Source organism: Chelonia mydas, chromosome 5 (assembly GCF_015237465.2).
Source record: "Chelonia mydas isolate rCheMyd1 chromosome 5, rCheMyd1.pri.v2, whole genome shotgun sequence".
In the NCBI taxonomy this organism is placed as follows: Eukaryota; Metazoa; Chordata; order Testudines; family Cheloniidae; genus Chelonia; species Chelonia mydas.
The window spans coordinates 72,391,267-72,410,600 of record NC_051245.2 but is presented as its reverse complement, the minus strand read 5'-3'; the positions used below and the strand labels follow the sequence as shown (position 1 = coordinate 72,410,600).

The 19,334-nt window shown below is 41.9% G+C and overlaps 1 protein-coding gene and 1 long non-coding RNA gene across 6 annotated transcripts in view; one reads left to right on the top strand and one right to left on the bottom strand.

Moving 5' to 3' along the window:
* Positions 1-1,803: 1,803 nt before the first annotated feature.
* Positions 1,804-5,031, bottom strand: LOC114018375. 2 transcript variants are annotated; one of them, XR_003563737.3, is made up of 3 exons: positions 4,685-5,028; positions 3,847-4,323; positions 1,804-2,633 (listed from the first exon to the last, which is right to left on the bottom strand). It is a non-coding gene; the product is annotated as an uncharacterized LOC114018375 (long non-coding RNA). The 2 variants fall into 2 exon arrangements; XR_006291071.1 differs by having other exon boundaries at positions 1,804-4,323; positions 4,685-5,031.
* Positions 2,131-19,334, top strand: part of SEMA6A (semaphorin 6A) — a 132,670-nt gene continuing 115,466 nt past the window's right edge. For 2 of the 4 annotated variants that reach the window (XM_037901593.2, XM_037901592.2), the window contains exon 1: positions 5,053-5,665. The gene's annotated coding sequence lies outside the window, so the exon portion shown is untranslated. Of the gene's footprint in view, positions 2,554-5,014; positions 5,666-19,334 lie in introns of those variants that run through there. The other 2 variants (XM_043547202.1, XM_027817825.3) reach the window with 2 other exon arrangements.

Below are 19,334 nucleotides of genomic sequence, written 5' to 3'. Positions count from 1 at the left end.
AATTGCCGCCGGGGCCGGAGGAACTGCTGCCCCTTCCGAACTGCCGCCCCAAGCACCTGCTTGGAACGCTGGTGCCTGGAGCCGGCCCTGAATAAAAAGTAGGCTAATGGGGCCAAATTCTTCTCGTCATATTCACGTGCATAGGCCCAGCAAGTTCATGTATTAAGGTGAGCAGGATTTGTTGCTCAGTTTTCAGAAGATCAGACCCCACCACAAAATAAAGATAGTGTGAAGGCTGATGTTACAACACTATTAAAAATAGAACAAAATACTTTGCAGAGGGAGGTAGAAGAGAAAAGAAGAAAGAACACTTCACTGAGTTGGATACCGAGAGAAAGTGAAAATGAAGTAGAGATGGAGTTAAGTAAAAGGAAAGAGCTACAATGTTTGAAGCCGTGAAGATGCAAATGGGTAATTTTGCAGACTGGTTCTAGTCAGCTGAGAATGGAAGGTGCAGTAAGGGGAGAAAGGAAAAGTGAGTTTCAGAGGCTGAAGCAGAAAGGGAGTTTCGAATGTGAGATTTGAAGAGGAGAAATGAATCAGTGCAGAAAGGAACAGCTAGAAAGCCGTTGGATAGGAAACAGAAAAAGAGCTTTGAAAAAGAGCTCAAACAATATAACTTCTCACTACTAATAATGTTGTTTGGTAAATAAGGAAATAGGTTTTCTCAGCTGCCTCTTCTTGCAAAGCCTTTTGAAATATAAAAATCTGGTCTATATTCATGAGAACCTAAGTTTTAAAAAAACCCATCCATTTGAGAGTCTTTTTTACTCTGAACAGAGGAGAGCAAGTGTGAGAGTATTTCTGAAATTTTGGGAGAATATGAAGTGAACGGTCTGGGCTGGATCTTGTTTTGCTTCCCCTTCAAATTTCCAGGAAAGTCAATAGAATTTTGGGTTCCCAAGCAATACAGAATCTAATGTAAATGTTGCATATTGTTGAAACGATGGCCTCAGTCTGTGGGGGAGAGATTTTTTCAGTGTTTCTATTTCTGGTGAGTTATAGAAGAAGCATAATATCAGTATGGTGCCACTTTAGGGGTGTGGGGCAAGGGCTCTTGTTAAATCAAATCCCATTCATCTGGCTTCATCCCTGACACTGGATTTGGTACCCAAATAATGGGTACTGTACTAGTTCAGTTCAGTTGCTCTAATTTCAGATTTAGGGTAACATTGTTTAGTTAACATGTATCCATCCTCAGCAATTATTCTGCTTGGTGCAGAGCTGTCTTGTTTTAAATTTCCAGTGAAAAGAAAGAAAATATATAACGTCTCTGTTCCTTTGGTTAGAAAATTACTCTAAGTACATATTCCATTTAAACTGTCAAGGGCTGGGGTTGGGGGAATTTGCTTGATACCAGAAAAGTCTTTTTCCTTGTAATCTAACCGCTAGAAATTGAATGTATTTGTGTGTAACTTTAGATCCTAAAACAAATACCGCAGCAAAGCCAATTTCTAGCAGTCCTTTCATTATCTAAAAGTAAAAGGCAGAAAAACAGTTGTCATAAACAAGTAATTATTTTAATGCCATGCTTCTTATGGCCAGCTAGTAAATCCCCTAGCTGTAGACTGCACTCCATCATTTCACTTATCTGGTTCTAAAATGTATTACTTGAGGCTGTTATTGTAACATGGGTCAGTTGAGACCTGGAAGATGGAAATTACTATTGAAGACATTAAGGTCCATACCACACAATTGAAGACCTTGAGAAAATATGCAATTTTTTATTGTTTATTTTTAAGTTACAGATCTAGGTTGTTTAATCTTTGATATTTTCTCTTATTCCGCTCCAGTATCTTTTTAAATTTCCCAAACAATAATTTAATATAAAAAGTGAATGGAGCTAAAGATTCAATGCAGTACAGTAGAATTATTGTTGAAAGGGAAAGGACAGCAGCCCTGTGGATCTATTCATGGGGCAGATACAGTAAAAGTACTGTTAGGAAACATTTGCACACTAGTTAGATCAAGACAAGAGGAGGTCTTGCATCCCCCAAATGAATTCAGGTTATAGTTTAGCTCCTTCCCAGGACTTTAAAGGTTATGTTTTATATCCAGATTTAAGATCGTTGAGAAGTCTCCATGTGCTGCACTGAATTGCACTTCATTCACTGTAAAGAGAATCCACTGTGGTTTGCATCCCTCCCACGTCCCAAGCAGTGCTTTGTTTCAAACTGGAGACCAACTGATTGAAGTGGGATTGAGCACTCTGAACGTCAGTCCTGTCTCTGAGCGTCAGGTTTTGACCATATAGCCCCGAGGTTTTAGCTGCAGCAGTCAGAGAAGGAACAGGCTGAAATCAGCAAAAGGGGGATGGGGGATCTTTTGCTTTTATTCCCCCTGCTCCTTCGCTTGCTGTCACAAAGGCACTGGTAAAAAAGAGTCTTAGAGCTCCAAGCGAGCGGATTTACACGTGGCTTCCACTGCGGTTTCATCTCATAATCGAAATCCAAACGGTTTAAAAAGATAGCTGTCTAACTGGATCGTAATGCAGCGGATTTGGAAAATCAGAGAGGAGGGACACAGCTTTCTTTAGTGATATGCTATGAAAAGGTAAGCAATTATAAATCAGTGTGTTACTGATTGGATTGTGCAAAAAAAGTCAATAGAAATAGCCTCTCCATGTAGCGACTCTGTGAAATAAAATAAGTAAATAAACATTAATATTCAAAACAACAATACATCCTGCGAAAGAAAACCCCACCCCGCCCTCTCTAGAAAAGCAACGTGTCTCCCATTTCAACGATATCCATAAAGCAAACAAGACAGCTTAATTGTTTGTTTCTCTAAGGGAAGGAGCTAAACCTGGAATTAATTTGGTTCAGCCTGTGAAACAATCCGTTTGCTCTGCCTAATTCCGGCAATTACAGAAGTTTTCCCAGGCACAATTAACATGTAAATCAGCCCCGGAGTGTGGGGCTGGGGCTGCTGCTGGAGGCAAGCGCGAAAGACAGGCTGGGCTCTTCCTGCGCCGCACCTGAGCCTGGGGGGCGCGCGTGCTGCCACTCGCCGGAGGCGCGGCGCTGAGCGGCAGCGGGGTTCCCGCTCGGGGGGTGGGAAAGCGGCGGATTAATTTATTAGCTGTGTTCTTGCGCCTCGCTGGCTCTGAGACACGGACGGATTAACCCAGCCAGCCGCTCGCAAACTGGGATCGGTGGGGTGGGGGAGACACAACTGCGACCTGATCTGCCGCCCGGGCCCAGCCCTGTTTCCCTGGAGGGCTATCGGACGGGGTGGCATCATGGTACTTCAGATTCGGGCCCTCGGCGAATGGGTAATGTCAGTAAAACGCGATGAGGGGGTTACACAATAGACTGTGACACTCCTCCAGAGAACATGCGTCCTGGAAACCAGAGAGGTAGCGAGAGCTGTACGTAGCCTGGGTCTGTCTGTGCAGAGCGGAGCCTGGAGCGGGAGGAGCTGTGTCTGCGTCTCTGCGCACACCCGCTGACCGCGCCGCTGAGAAACGCGCCACGGTACCCTACTAGCGTGACAGGAGGCAGGGGAGCTCCCGCCCTGCTAATCCCTGCGCAACTCAGGCGTCCGAGCCTGCTGCCACTGAAGTTGGGGGGGGGGGGGGGTGGTTTGCCGTCGCCTTCGGAGGAAGCCGGATCAGGCAGCAACTTTGCAAATGTAATCAATCCTCGCATTGTTTGCCCTGGCGAATTAGTGCAGCGGCCCCTTCTGGCACACAGGGAAAACAGCGAGGGACAGCTCTGAGACGTCTTTCTCCCAAGGCTAAACCCCTCTAAGCTAGGTAGAGCTATTGTGTGCGTGCATGTTCTTAATCATATACTCTGAGATACACACACAGACTGTACTTATGTATAGGCATATGCTGGGTACCTTGTGTACACACACAGTGGTACTTCGGTTTCAGAGGTCCAAGTTAGACCACCTGAGGCTTCTGATTTGTTTTTGTCTCCGGGCGCTTTTTCATTGCCATCTTTTCAGCTCTTTCCTTCTGCAGATCTTGATACACAAGTATAGCTCCCTGCTGTTTTGCTGGTTCTGTCTCTTAAAACGAAACATTGCTACTGGAAATAGTTTTAGTGGACCCGGAACAATCGCGATGGTGGAAAATTTCGATTGCCAGCATTTCTGGTTGCCTCACTCAGTACAAATCTGAGGCAGACATAAACAGATACATGTGGAATAGAAAGAAGGATATGCCTTGGGAAGGGAGAGAAGTGAGGATCTATTGGCCTTTGGCAAGTTTCCCCTTAAAAAAGTCTTTTTTAACATGCGGGATGGATGGAGGCTGTGTCTTGGCAATTTGATGTTTTTAGAAGAAAGGTTATCCCTTTTCCTCTCTTCATGCACCTGTATAAAATAAATCAGATATTTAAAATGTGCTTGTGTAGGAATTTTTATTGGGGATTTTTTATTGGCACTGCATTCACTTTATTAAGAATTTAAATAAAAAAATTCTCACTGCATGTAAATACAAAAGTTCAAGCACAATATTCAGACTATCATAGCAGTTCTGTTAGTTTATTGTTTATTCTTGGCATACATTTTCTTTCAAGAGCTGTTAATCTACATATTTGTACAAGAATACTATGTACTGAGCAGTTATTTTACGTATCTTATAGGCAACTCGCTTTGTGTGTAGGCTGTTCATTGCTCCGATGTGAGCACCGGCACAGTTCTCAGAATTAGAAAGTCTTAACAATTCACTTACCCATATCCTTTAAAACTTTTCCATTTCAGAAAATCGATGAGCAAATCCTGTCTTGTATCTCCTCTCCTGGAGCACTTCTTCCTTGCCTTTTTTGCGTCAACAATCAGTAATACTTCTCTCATCGCTGCTTCACCCCCCGTCCTGATTACAAACACAGCACTGTACATCAATACTGTATATGGGGTAAGGGCTTTTTCAGCTCTTCACTTTCGTTATCGCCTTGTTTGTACATGTCGGGGGGGAGGGGGAGGAGGAGGGGGAATATCCACTTGGAAACTTGCCATGCTCTCACCCTATCCCCTACCCATTGCACATGCTCATCCTTGTTCGTTATAGCAAGGGACTGGAGAGGAAGGGTGGGTGGAATCAAGTGAGTCCATCTGGAGAGATCCAGTCCGGGATTTGACTCCACCCGCAGCGTAGCAGCCTTCCTTTGACAGAGGAGTTGGGACTCAGAGACTAGCAGGGCACAGGGAGAGAGGTTACTCTGAACTCCTCTACAAACACAGTTCAATGACCAGGAGCTTTGGGCTAAAGCAACCGCGCTTTCCTGCCGCGGCGCACAGAGTGCCGCCTGCCTAGGAGTTTTCCTGAAGCAGCCTCTACACCTGGCGCACTTTTGGTAGAAAGGGAGCAGGACAAGACCCTGAAATGACTTATCTCCTAAGATTCGACTGAAGGGGACTTCCTGGAGTAGGATCCTAGTGGAATTTGGGTTTGGAAAGGAGTTGCTAAACCTTTTTTCCTCTTCCCCCTTTTCTCTCCCGTCATTGGAAATGAGCAAATTGCATTTGCATTCCAGAAAGTAGCAATATTAAATATCCCATCCCCCAAAGAAGCACACATGTAGTACTGACAAAGGATTGCAAAGGAGAGAGTGGATCCAGTTTCCCAGAGAGATCCCTTTAAATGGATTACTAAATGGGACACTACATCAGCTAGTTCTTGTCCTCTAGCTGCCTAGATACATGCACCGAAAAGGTACAGTACTCCCCTCTCCATATCTATATCTAATCCTTTGGGTTGCTTGCAAAGGAAGGCTCCTCCTGGCTTGCACTGGCGGGTCCGGGAGGAGCGTGTTCGGTGTGCGGTTAAGGTTGTCTGCTGGTCTCTAGCTCGGCAGCGTTTGCAGCGCTTCGGGAAGGCGGGGGAGAGCCGCCTGCCCTCGCACACGTTGTGCGGCTGCCCCTGCCCGGGCAGCTTGCGGCTTGGGCTGCCTTTTTTTAATCAGTCTGGCTGCTCAGCCCGCTGGCAAACAGGGGCGTCCCCCCCGGGCTCGGGCGGTAGCGGGGCTGAACGCGCTGGTCCTTGCACCTCACTCAGCCCACTTGTTCGCAGCGGACGCGGAGCCGGCTGCTTTGCCCCAGCCGCTGGGCGTGCGCGCTGCCTGCGATGCGGGGCTCCCACCTGCGCCTTTAGCTGCTCATCCCGGGGCTGCAGAGCGTCCCGGAGGGAGCTGGGGCGTCTTTGTTACGGGGACAATGTGGGCGCCTTGCACGTGCGTAATCCCTGGGCGCTGCTCTTTAACCCGGGTATTGACGCTGTTGTTATTGACAGGGGCGCTGGGTGTGGAACAAAGGAGCCGGCTGGGAGCCCCGCGCGCTCTGCCCCGCGCCCCCCGTGCCCATGCCGGTCCCTGGGTGTGGATGTGCGCTGCTGCCTGGCTGGCTTTGTTCGCTAGCATGGGGCTGGCGCTCTGGGCTGATCTCCCCCTCCCAGCCGCGGGCTCCTGTCATTGCCTTGCAGCAGGGCGAGGGGGAGGCTCTGGCGCTGCCCCCTTCCCCCCACTCCTAGCTGGGGTGTGTGTATGTGTCGGGGGCCACCACGGGCTGACTCCCCGCAGAGCCAGTCGGCTCCGAGCGAAGGGTGGCTCTCGGGCAGGACGGTTCCCCGCCCCCTCTAGCTGCTGCTGTCAGCCCCTCTCTCTGGCACTGGGGTGGGGGCGGCTCAGGCGATCCCTCCCCCATGGTCCTGCCACCCGCACTGGAGGGGCCACTGGGCTGACCCCCGCTTGCTAACTGTCCGTGCTGGCCCGATCCTGAAGGAGCGACAAAGGTCCTTTAGGAAAGCAAACTCCTCGCCCTTTCCCTCCCCTGAGCGCCCTTGCCCTGCTGCTTCTCCCCGCCCCGGCCCTTCAGACCGCGGGGAACCAGGCAACCCCAGGGCAAAGTTTGTCTAAAAGGAAATAACAGGGCTGGATCGCACAATGGAGGGTTTGTTCCGAGCTGCCTCCTAAAAGTGCTGCCTGGGTGAAAAATACAAGGCGGGGGGAAGGGAGGGGAGGGGAGGCGAGGGGGGCTCCCTGCCGTGGGGAGTAAGAAGGGAAGGAACCGTCCTGGGGTGGCGGTAAGCCCCCTCGCCCTCCGGACTACTTCCTACAGAGGGTGTTAGATCTGAAGGGGCCAGAGGGCTTTCCGCCACTCTCACCACCGAAATCCCAGCCAGCAGCAGGGGGCGGAGGGGGATGATGGTGGCAGGGAGGATGCTGCTGGTGGGAGGGATTTTTGTGTGTGTGTGCAGAAGCATGAAAAGCTCTCAGTTGAGAGTAATGTGCATTAAGTGCTCTGGCTGTGAATTTGCATGAGCGAAAGTGGGAGCCTGAGCCTGCAAATCCCCATGAGTTGTTTTCCTGCCTGCTGGTGTACTGGAAAAGTGGAGCAGAACTGAGACAGCCTGGGGCAAAGGGGAAGGTTGAGAGCTGGTGGCTGCTGGCCTCCTACAAGCAATTACAGAAGTAACAATTATTAGATAAATCAGCCTGGGTCAGGGGATTGTTGGCTCCGGGGCCAGTGAAGCCATTTGGGGCTTTCTCGTGGCCCGGGAAATGTTAGTGAAAGTTTGAAAGTGTGAAAAGGCATCTGGTCTGGGCTGCACGGAGCGCTCTGTGCCAAAGATTTTTGCTTTGCTTCCAACTAGTTTTGCTTGTGATGAGAGGAGGGGAAACTGGTGCTGTTGACTGACAGCCAGAGGAAGGGTTAAATGTAAAAACCACAGCTTTCCCTGTTCCTTTGAAGCTGGGTTCCCAGCAGCTTTGACAAAGTTGAGGGAGTAGGGCTTTTTTTTAACCATAGTCAAAGAATTTCTCATGAGTGACTATTCAATGGCTAGTTGTAATATAGTAATTATTGGGGTTTTCCGACGTGTCTGCTTGACCGCTTGTTTAGAAGGAATTTGTTCTTCTCTTTTTTCTTTCCTAAGATAATTGCTGTTCTTTAAGTATGTTTGTAAACCTACATACTTATGCCAATGTTTATGCATTTCAGACCTCTTTAAAACTGATGCAGAATGAAGATCATGAAGTTCATTGCAGATACAGAAATAGTGGCTTTAATTAACTTGGCTATAAATAAAAAATGCAAATTCCCAATGGGGGGCATGTTTGGGTCTGTAAATACATAACAGGAGGGTTAAATCATCCCTAACACTTTCTGTCTCTGGTCTACATATAGTATGGTATTATTTGAAATACACCCTGATAACTCCTATTTAATATAATCGATCACTAACGTTAGTTATTAACCCAACCTTAAATATAGTGGCAAAATCGTGTCTCCAGCTATTATCCTGTCTTTGTAAAAACTATTTCAATGACTGTGTGAGTTTGGTTTACACGTTCTTATTTACTTTGGGCCCCATCCTGCAATCATTCCTCATGCGAGTAATCCTTACTCACAGGAGTAAATTCATTGACTTCAATAGGACTCTTCCAGTGAGTAAAAATTACTCGCAGAAGGAAGGCTTGCAGGATCAGGCCCTTTATGCAGCTCTTGCCCAGATTATTCGACTGGTTTAAGATGTGCTCAGATATTACTGTTTTTAGAGATTGGTTTGTGGATTTCAGAATAAATAATGAAAAAGACAAATGACCTTGCTTTGGTTAACTTCTCTTGTTTAATGGGGCTGGCCAGCATATTCTGAAGAAAAGTGGACCATTGCCAGCAAGTCCTTCCTTACAGTAGTAATCCCACATGACTTTGAATGGAACTACTGGCATGAGTAATAAAATAAACCCCCCAAACCACCTACGGTGCCAATGTGTTTCTTGGTTTATACAGTTTTCTTTAGAATATGAAACATACCATTTTTATATTGGTAACCAGTTATAAAAGACCCAAAGACACTAAGACAAAGGGAGTATTCTTCTTGTATAAAACCAAACACATCCTAAATATAAAAAATATGGGTGCAATTCTATACTCCTTGTTCAGGAAAACCTTCCACTGACTTCAATAGAAGTTTAGTCAAGGGACTACAGGATCCAGCCTTACCTCTATAAATGATAAACTGATGTTTTTTAACGAATAATTAATTTCATGCAATACAAGATATTTGCTACATTTGCTTTTCATATAATAGGAGTCAAAGAATATATGAAACATGAGTGAATAGTTTGAGTGAAAAGAATCATATGGTCACAGATATTCTGCATATTCTCTCAATTAGTTTACATTAGAACTGTATATTTTTCTTATGATGGCAAAATCTTCTTTATCAGCTAAACCAGTACTCCTGAAGGGGGGAATAATTGGGCACTAAAATTTACAAGGAACATGTGTATTTAACATCTCTTAACTACGTGAAGATAAAAGTAGATGGTAGCTATGGCCCCTTTTTTAATGTTTGTAATTTGAGGAGGGCAGCTATTGTAATTGGAGTCAGAAGAAATAGGTAGCAGGGAGTATAGACAAGGAGCTGCTTTCATTGATTTTTAAAAAAGGAGCAAATTAATGACCTGTGATAAATCCAAAATAGAACTGTTTGCATTAAAAAGGAAATAGGCGATTGTGAACCTGTTTGTGTGTGTGTTTTTGTAAGGAAAGGGGAAATTTGTCATCTTGTTTTGAAGAGCGAGAAGATCCATACATAAATACATCTGAAAGGAGTTCACACGGTTTACAGAGGGAAGACATAAAATGTTTTAGGATTAAATTGGCCTGAGATAACACGTGGGTTGCAACCTACTTGTTTGCAGGAACACATTGTTATGCTACCCAAACAAATGTTTTGTGTATAGTACATGGCTACCACATTATAATAAAATGCTTAAAACAAACTACAGAGTAAAATCTGGAAAGTAATATTCATTCTGATATATTTTTTATATATTTTGGCAAACCATATGTAGGAAGAAAGGCTAATGGTACTAAAATAGAAATCTTATATTCCTAAATAGGTACAGATGCTGCTTCTCTTTTTCCTTTGTTTTTTTCCATGTGACCTCACTAGTAATGTCAATTCCAGAGCCGGATCTTCAAAAGCTCACTCACATGAATAATCCTTACTCCTCTGAGTAGTTTCATTAAAGTAAAATGGGATCATGTAAACAGGAATTACTCTGGTGAGCAAGAGTTTGCAGGATTAAGTCCCTACACTGGAAATTCTATCCTATGGTAAGAAATGGTCCATAGTCAGGGACTGATATAGTGAGGTGCTGAGCACATCCTTGCAGTATGAAACCCTTAATGCAAATTTGGCCCTAAAGTTCTGTATCAAAGGTCTTCTATGATTGATGTCAGAGTCAGGTCCGTAATAAATTGTGCTGAACTCCATGTCTTTCAATTCCCTCTTACACCTACCAGCACACCTGGTGATTCTTAAAGCATTTTACAACCATTAACCAATTATCCCCCATAGTATTACAATGAGGTGGGTAAGGGATATATGGAGATCACTTTGACAGTGAAATGTGGCTACCTCTGGTACAGAGTGGAATTGTTGTTCAATAGCACACAGCAGCAGTACACAACTGTTAGGATAGGAAGCAGAGAAAATTGGGTCCTGATCTGTGAACTCTTAGGCTGGTGAGTAACTTTACTTGATCTCAGTGGGGCCACTCATGTGAGTAAAGTCACTCGGCAGTCAATAGGCAGAACCGGGGCCAAATCCGGACCACCAGACACTTTTGAATAGATCACCAAATCTTTTTAAAGTATTTACTTACTATTATCATCATTGTTATTATTTTTGTATTACTTTCTCTGGAGTCTGGACCTTGACTATACCTAGACCAAGAAATTTGGACCATGACAACAAATAATTGATTACCCCAAGGTACTTGCAGCATTGGGCAAGCAGAACTTAATTTCCAGTTGGAATTTGGTCTGGCACCAGAATTAACATCTCTCCTTTTCTTATGATGCACAAATCTATTTTTTATCAACTAAATCAATATTCCAACTGGTGGAAATAATTGAGCACTAAAATTTATAGTTATTTGGGATCTTTGATTATCACAAGTGGTCAAGAACTTTGCTTAGGGCTCATCCAAAGAATGGCACTGGGAGATGTTTAGTGCCTCCAAGCACAAAACTGGGGTATTGATATAGTACTTGGAGGGAAGAGTGCCCTTATTAAATTGCCATTTATTGCAGATCCTAAATTTCTTCTGAAGATCTCCAAACCACAAACTGATCTTGCCTGTCGCTTTTTAGCAATAGTGAGCTCTGAAAGGGGTCAAAGCAACAGGGGAAATGAAAATAACTTTAAAAGGAAAGACGTACAGCTAAGAAATCAATTGTTCAGAAAGTCATAGTTTATTTTAAAAATATATCTGTAGAAAGACTCATTATTTTTGACATTTCAAAAGCAGAAAAGCTAATGGTTAATGAAGGGGCCACAGGAAATAGAGAAGGGAAGAGACACATAGGAAATATCCCACTTCCTCCCCCCACAGAAAAACAGCAAATTTTTGGCTTTTGTGCACCAAATGAACAGAAATAAGGCTGCTAACCTAATGTCTTTTGAAATTTAGAGTTTGACTCAAGGTATAATTTTACAATTTGAAATAGATACCACTTTATGAAAACAACTTTTAAAAAGCAGGAACAAGGAGAAAAGAACCACAACCACATTATCCCATAATTCAACTGTGAAACCCCATGACAGTTCAGTCTTCCAGGAGCCTTCCACAGTTTGGAATTATAGTTATTTATCAGCTAAAAGAGGGGTAGGTAATGCTGTGTGTGAAATACAGAGATTTTCTTGTATGAAAGGATTTTTTTCAGTTCCCAAAGTATATCTGTAGTGGTTGAAACAGAGATGTAAAATGAAGTAGATAAACTAGCTATTAACAGAACTGCCAGTTGCTGTATCTCAAGAGTGAAGACATATGGTAATTCACTGCATTCATGATGACCTTTTTTTAAAAAAGTATTGTTAGTACAGTAATAGCTATTTCTATATACAGATAGAGCAGATACTTGGAATTCATGTTTAATATGCTGCCTTCTCCTATTTCTTTTCTGTGGTTATCAAACAAATCTGCTACTGAGAGGATTTCTGCAAAAATATTTGTTAAATGTTCATGCCATATTGAAATTAATAGGAGTTTTGCCTGCGTGAAGGATTGTAAAATTGGGCCCTTAGTGGTAGGTTAAAAAGAAAGTATGTTCCAATACATCTGTGGTTTCTATATCTAATTGCCTTCAGTGGAAACCAAATGTTTATGGAAGCAGAAGGAAGTGAAGAGTGTTTTTTGTTATGGGGCTTTTAGGGTAGCCTGAGACCAATGAATAGAGGGTATGTATCAGAAGTTTTCCTGGAGGGGATAGTGGAATTCTGACTTACTTCTTGATTATGCATTTTTATAAGTGTTCCAGGCCTTCCATCAATGTTGTAGTGACCACTGGCCTCCAGCAGTGAAAATGAGCGTGTCCTGATGCTGCTGACGAAAAGGAATGTACCTCTTCTGAATCCCAAACACAATGGGGAAACCTGTATCCCAAAATATTCCCGACCCCAGCAAACATTGCCCCCATATCTTTATACCCAGCTATGCAGCCTCAGTTGGATGATTCCAATATTAGATATGTTTGCATTTGGCTTTGAAATGTCCAGGTAGGAAATTGACTGTATTGTTCCCTTCATCATTCTGGTGGATTTTTATCGGTCACTTGTATGGGAGACACCCATCTTTTCAGTGTGAAATAAATAAGTATCTAAACAATGTTCAGCACTTTGGACTTAGGAGAACAAAAGCCCAGTTTTGTTGATGCCTATCAAAATGTAGTTTGAGATGGATTCTATGCTAATTTTTCCTGCATTCTTGAATTATGGCCTACCTAGACACTGTCGCTGGGATCTTCATCTATTAATCATGGAAGCTGCTTTCTTATTCGGTTGCCATAGTTTCAATGTCTCAGATAGTGTTGGGGTGCCTTGGGAAAGGCTTGAGATATACTAGGACTTGCAAACCTTGCAGTTATTTTGGCAGTAGTAGAGCTCTAAAAGAATAGAAAACAGCTTCCAACATAATTCAGTGTTGGATTAAAAGAGGCAACTCCTAGATATGTCTCTCTGGACCTTGTTATGTGAACATCCAGCTGATTTTTTACTTCCAAGATTTGCTTCTTGCTAAGTCTTGCTGCTAAAAATTTACAGTTCAGAGACTAATGGCTACTTTTATCTATTGTAAGAGCAGGAAAGGCTTTTCATTAGGACTGTTGATAAATGGTTGGGTAAATTAGGGCATTTAGGGCTTACTAAGCAGTCCAGGTAATTTGTTTTAGAATCTCTTGGGCCTAGGTACCTGACATCATGTTTCTGACAGAGTAAACATTTGTTTAGTTTCCATTATTAGCTTAATTTAACCTTTCCTTTTTGGGGAGGGAGGTCTCTGTCCACAGTGAGGAAGGAGCATTTTACTGGCTACAGTGGACATTTGAGTTATTCAGCAGAGAAAAAAGGAAGTAAACTTTTGGCATTCAGAACTAGTGCTCTTTCAGCACTATATGAGAACAAACATTTACTTTTCTTTAAGGTTGTAATATCTGTTTTTAATGGTAATATTAAAACATTTGTACCTTTGTACAGGCAGAACTAGAAGCAAATACTAGTAGCTCACCTGTAAAATGGTCTCTTGTTGGACAGTAGGAGGGAAAAGTGATAGACTGGTAAACTGGTATAGTAAGAAACACACTAACTATAGCACAGTATGCATTTCTCACTCTATTTAATTATTTGTGTCTGTGATATATGATGTAAAATACTGCACAGCTTTCTTTTGGTAAGAAAATTATGGATCTGCCTCTCTTCCCATTGAAGCAAGATTTCCATTGACTTCAGCATGAGAAGGAATGAACCATTTGTTTTTAGCGGATTCTTAAATCCCATTTCTGTTAGATTTGATTTCCAGTTTCTTAAATAGGGATCAAGTGCTGCTTCCCTCCAGTTTTAATAATGCAATTTGATTCCCATAAAGATAAACTTGACCAGTATTTTCCTTTCAAGAAAGAAACCTGTAAAATTCATATCAAGCAAAGCATCATACTAAAAGCTGTGCAGTGAGATTAAAGAAAGCTTGACTTCATTATAAATGGAACTAATCTGAAAAATTAGCCCCTTTTTACTGTAAAATGGCTAGCTTTCATTCAAGGATGGGCTTCAGAGCTTCAGTTTGGGATTTCACTACACCAGTTTATCAGTTTTCCAAGATCAACAAATAGTTTTAGTACATGTGCCTACTGTACGTAACCCTCCTTCATGAATTATACCAAATGACTGATTTCAAAGTCCAACAATTTAAAGTAAATTAGAGGGGATAACAAGGCTTTAATTGCTGTTAGCTTCCACAGATTTCTGGGCCCAGAAATCAATATAGTGAAGTTTTGTACTTTCAAGTGACAGAAGTTTTTGATCCTGTGGTGTGACTTTCCCCTATGCTGAAATTAGCCCCCCAAATCTTTTCCATTAACCAGAGAAAACGTGTTAGTGTATCCAGCATTGTGGTACCTTGATGATCTAACACTGTAAACGGATATGCCCTGGTCACTTTACAGTTCCCTTATGGATGGGAGTAGGTGGTTTCAAAAGCAAACTGATATTAATGAAAAAATACTTCAGATCAAAGGCAGTAAAGACAGTTTGCACTAGTTGTGCTTTCTGGCACCAGAACTTGTAGTATTCCAATTAGGCTCAGGTTAGACAAGGTATTGCTGATGTAGCTTTAAGAAAAGAAAGCAGCTCTTTTGTGGGGATGATAGTCATATATAATGTGGAGTTTAATTAACCTTAATTAACTATTTTTGATTACATATTTTTGTGCCTCCAAGGCATAGTCATATCTGCAGTTATGTTACTTCAAAGCATTCTTTTAAGCAGCAAGTTAACTACAATTGTATATACGTTGTGCCCAATACTGTTCCTATTGAAGTCAGGCAAAACTCCCCAGGATTGGTCCCTGAGTATATTTTCAATTTAATAAAACATATGGTTGATTTGAGGCTGGGCAACTGAAGAATGTGTACACATCTCTTTGTAGCGAAATTGTAATATTGTAACATTGAATCTGTGGATCTCATCAAGCAAAGAAACACACTGCATGAAGAGAATTAAAGTATAATATTTCCTAATATGTGCTGGGTTTCAACAACATTATGCAGCATGTTCTGCCACTCTTATTCATATTGAGTAGTCTCTTATTCCGTGAGTAGTCCTAATGGGCTAAATTCTGATTTGGACTGTGGCCCTGTGCAGAGGCTTAAGAAGAAGTAACTTCTCCCCACTTCTTCTCCACAACTACATAAGAATGGCCACACTGGGTCAGACCATTGGTCCATCTAGTCCAGTATCCTGTCTTCTGACCGTGGTCAATGCCAGGTGCTTCAGGGCGAATGAACAGATCAGGCAATCATCAAGTGATCCATCCCGTCGTCCACTCCCAGCTTCTGGCAAACAGGCTAGGGGCATTCAGAGCATGGTGTTGCATCTCGGCCCATCCTGGCTAATAGCCATTGATGGACCTATCCTCCATGAACTTATGTAGTTCTTTTTTGAACCCCATTATAGTTTTGACCATCACTACATCCCTTGGCAAAGAGTTCCACGGGTTGACTGTTTGTTGTGTGAAAAAATATACCTCCTTTTGTTTGTTTTAGACTTGCTGCCTATTAATTTCATTGGATGACCCCTAATTCTTGTGTTATGTGAAAGAGTACATAACATTTCCTTATTCAGTTTCTTCACAACCATCCTCTATCATATCCTTTCCAAGCTGAAAAGTCCCAGTCTTTTTAATCTCTCATATGAAAGCTGATCCATTCTCCTAATCATTTTTGTTGCCCTTCTCTGTACCTTTTCCAATTCCAATAGATCTTTTTTGAGATGGGTCGACCAGATCTGCACACAGTATTCAAGATGTGCACGCACTATGGATTTATCTAGAGGCATTATGATATTTTCTGTCTTATTATGTATCCCTTTCCTAATGGTTCCTAACATTCTCTTAGCTTTTTTGACTGCCACTGCACATTGAGTGGATGTTTTCAGAGAACTATCCCCAATGACTCCAAGATCTCTTTCTTGAGTGGTAACGACTAATTTAGACCCCATCATTTTGTATATATAATCAGGATTTTGTTTTTCAATGTGTATTGTTTTGCATTTATCAGCATTGAATTTCATCTGCCATTTTGTTGCCCAGGCACCCTGTTTTGTTAGATCCCTTTGTAACTCTTTGCAGTCTGCTTTGGACTTATCTATCTTGAGTAATTTTGCATCATCTGCAAATTTTGCCATCTCACTGTTTACCCCTTTTCCCAGATCATTTATGAATATGCTGTACAGCACTAGTCCCAGTATAGACCTCTGCGAGACACCACTCTCCATTCTGTCAACTGACCATTTATTCCTACCCTTTATTTCCCATCTCTTAACCAGTTACTGATCCATGAAAGGTCCTTCCCTATTATCTCATGACTGATTCCCTGGACCTTAGGTCTAGGCAGCTTCCGTAAATGTGTGCTATGCACCAACTGCTTCCCTCCTAGAAAAGGGGGATGGAGAGAAGTGATGGGGAGAGTAGTTAGAGCCTTGGCTCTGCTTCCGCAGGGCTCTGGTACAACTGAGCCATTGTGGGCAATGTTGTAAGGTGGTGCTGGAACAGGCCAGCAGCAAAGTACTACCTTCCATAGACACATGCCAGAGGAGTGGGGAAGCAGAGTGGGATTTGTGCTGCCAAGAGGCACGATTCATTCTCTGTACTACTCCTGGGGTACAGCTATGTGTCACTCCATACACAAGTCTTGTTCCAAAGTAATGATCTAGTCCCAGGAGCCTCTCCATGGAGTGAGGTACTACCCGACGTCAGCATGGCAAAATCTGGCCCAGTATTTGTTTTGAAACATTCTTTTTCATTATCAGGTATCTCAGAGCAGACCTCAACCTGTTCATTACAATCTTCAAGCCCGGTTGATGAATCAGCTCATTAAAGCCTGGTTATCTTTCATAGTACTTAGCTTCTAAGAATAGCTTTCTACTGAACATAAGGTATAATACATTAGAGTTTTAAATTAAATTTCTGCACGTGAACAATAAATGTGTAGCTTACATAAACTTCTAGTAGCATTCGACCCATCAATTTTAGAATAATTTGTACTCATTAATTATAAATGCTCAGTTTTTGCATTTATGACTTACAGATCTTTAGCTATCTTACTGAGAAAGGACCTAAATTAAATTGGTTTTTAATATTTGCTGTAACGTGTTCTAGGAAAGTGATTACATAACAACTTTTCAGAACTGTATCCATCTAACAAGATTTCCTCTAATAGAAATAAATTCACGCAATAGATTTGTATGGATTTTTTCTTGGGGCAGTAACTAGAGCGGAGAGAGGAAAGTAATTTCATTTTTTGCAAACAAATAATAAGACCATTTTTAGTGGCTTCTTTGAGTCCCAATACTGTAGTTCAGGGACACACCCTGCATTCCAGGGGAGTTTTTCCTGAGTAAGACCTGCAGAATCTGGCCCTTAAAGAGATATTCTGGGAATGGGACAGACTTTTGCATAAGCTATTACACTTTTTAAATGATCTTCAAGGTGTTTCCTTTTAGTTCTGAGGAAGGGAAGTTCACTGTGTTCAAATACTGATTAACTTCCTTACCAGAAGCATATACCGTAGGGTGGTGTCGTCTTTTTTCGCCTTTTATCCTGTTCTGAACATAAGACCCAGAGATCTTGCCAGAGCATTTCCTTTCCCAAGGAAGAAAAAAAAAGGTCCTGTTCTTGTTTAAGAGTCCAAAGGGACAGTTAACCAACCTGGAGCTAATAGTCTGAAAATGTGGGATAGAAGGTGGATGGATGGATGACTGATCACTGGAATAACACAGTTCTTTCACTGACAAGATATGTTTCCCAGTACAGTATATAACTCAAATATGTTTATAATAAAAGTTTGACTATAATTGGAAAAACTTTAAAAATAAAAATATAGTCTATGTAATAATTAGACCATGTTCTCAGACACAGGTATTCTATTTCCTTTGTAGCAAGTGCTTTACATTTTTAACAGATATATGTTTATGCAATAGTTATATTTATCTGTGTTTATGTCTTCAGATATCTTGTGTAACTGAAATGCTGGAGATGACATCACTTGCAAAATCATAAATAGCAGCTAGCAAGTGTTGTTTGTAACGTTATGCTGCAAGTAAGTGCTGCTGATGTTCTGAGGAGGGAAGGAAAATGTAGAATGTGTAATGATTGTTAATGTCAAAGAAGGGATCTGTAAGAATACATGCATTGATTCACCTTGAATAGCAAATCAATTCTTTTAGACATTTTTCAAAAATGGTCGGTAATCAGTGTTATTTTAAAGCAGATGGAAACACTTTATTGTCATTGCAATCCACGAATCTTAAGAACTTTTCTGTATCTAAATCTTCCCTGTAGTATTTTCTGAAAACAGGGCCTAATTCTGCAGTCCTGATTCATGCTGAATTCCAGGATGCAACTCTTGGGGCCCAATCCTGCAATTCTTTTTCGGGCAAGTAGTCTTTACCTATGTGAATCATCTAATCAAAGCCAATTAGACTGCTCATGTGAGTAAGAACGAATTGAATGACTACTCGTGAAGTTTTTGAGACTACTCACAAGAGTAAGGGTTAGGAGGATCTAACGCTCAATCTACTTACACCTAATTGACAAAACTAAGGGCCAATCCTACTCCAAATGGCAAAATCCCTATTTATTTAAACGCATCGGTCTATAAGGGCCCAATCTGATTCCCACTCAAATCAGTGGAAGGACTCCCACACTTTTCAATGGGAGGTGAACTGAGCCCTCAATATGGGAGATTTTCAACTCTCTAAAGAAACAAATGAGAAAATTCTGTGACATTCAATTCATGAAGAAGTGCTTTATTTCTCTAAGTATATAAAGGTGTGAGTCTGAGTTAGTAGTTGTATTGAAGAAATAATATCTTTTAGAGTCCATGTGGTTGAAGGAGTTTAGAAGTGAACTTTTTCCAAAAGTTAAACCTGGAAAATCTTGTTATTTAGTGTAGCAAGACTGAACCTCACTTCCAAGTCAGAATTTTGTTTACTTCTTCTGGAGTAAATAGCCAAAAATGAGCTGCTGTATTAATTCCTTAGGAGATAAACAAAGAATTCTGCAAAGATGAGTGAAATACACTTACACCCTAAGACTGTGTCTTTCTAGAGAGTTCTGCAGGTAGAATTTACTTGGAGAGTATATGTTGCATTTTCATTAGTTGGGACAGCAAAAATTGGCACAAAACAAGCAGCTTTCCTTAGTGTTATATAGTAGCTTCAGAAAATGCCTGAAATTTCAAGAGAAAAAACTTGTCACTTTATCACAAAGCTAGTTTTAAAATCAAGTCTTCTGTAAAACTACCACTAACAATAAAGTGCC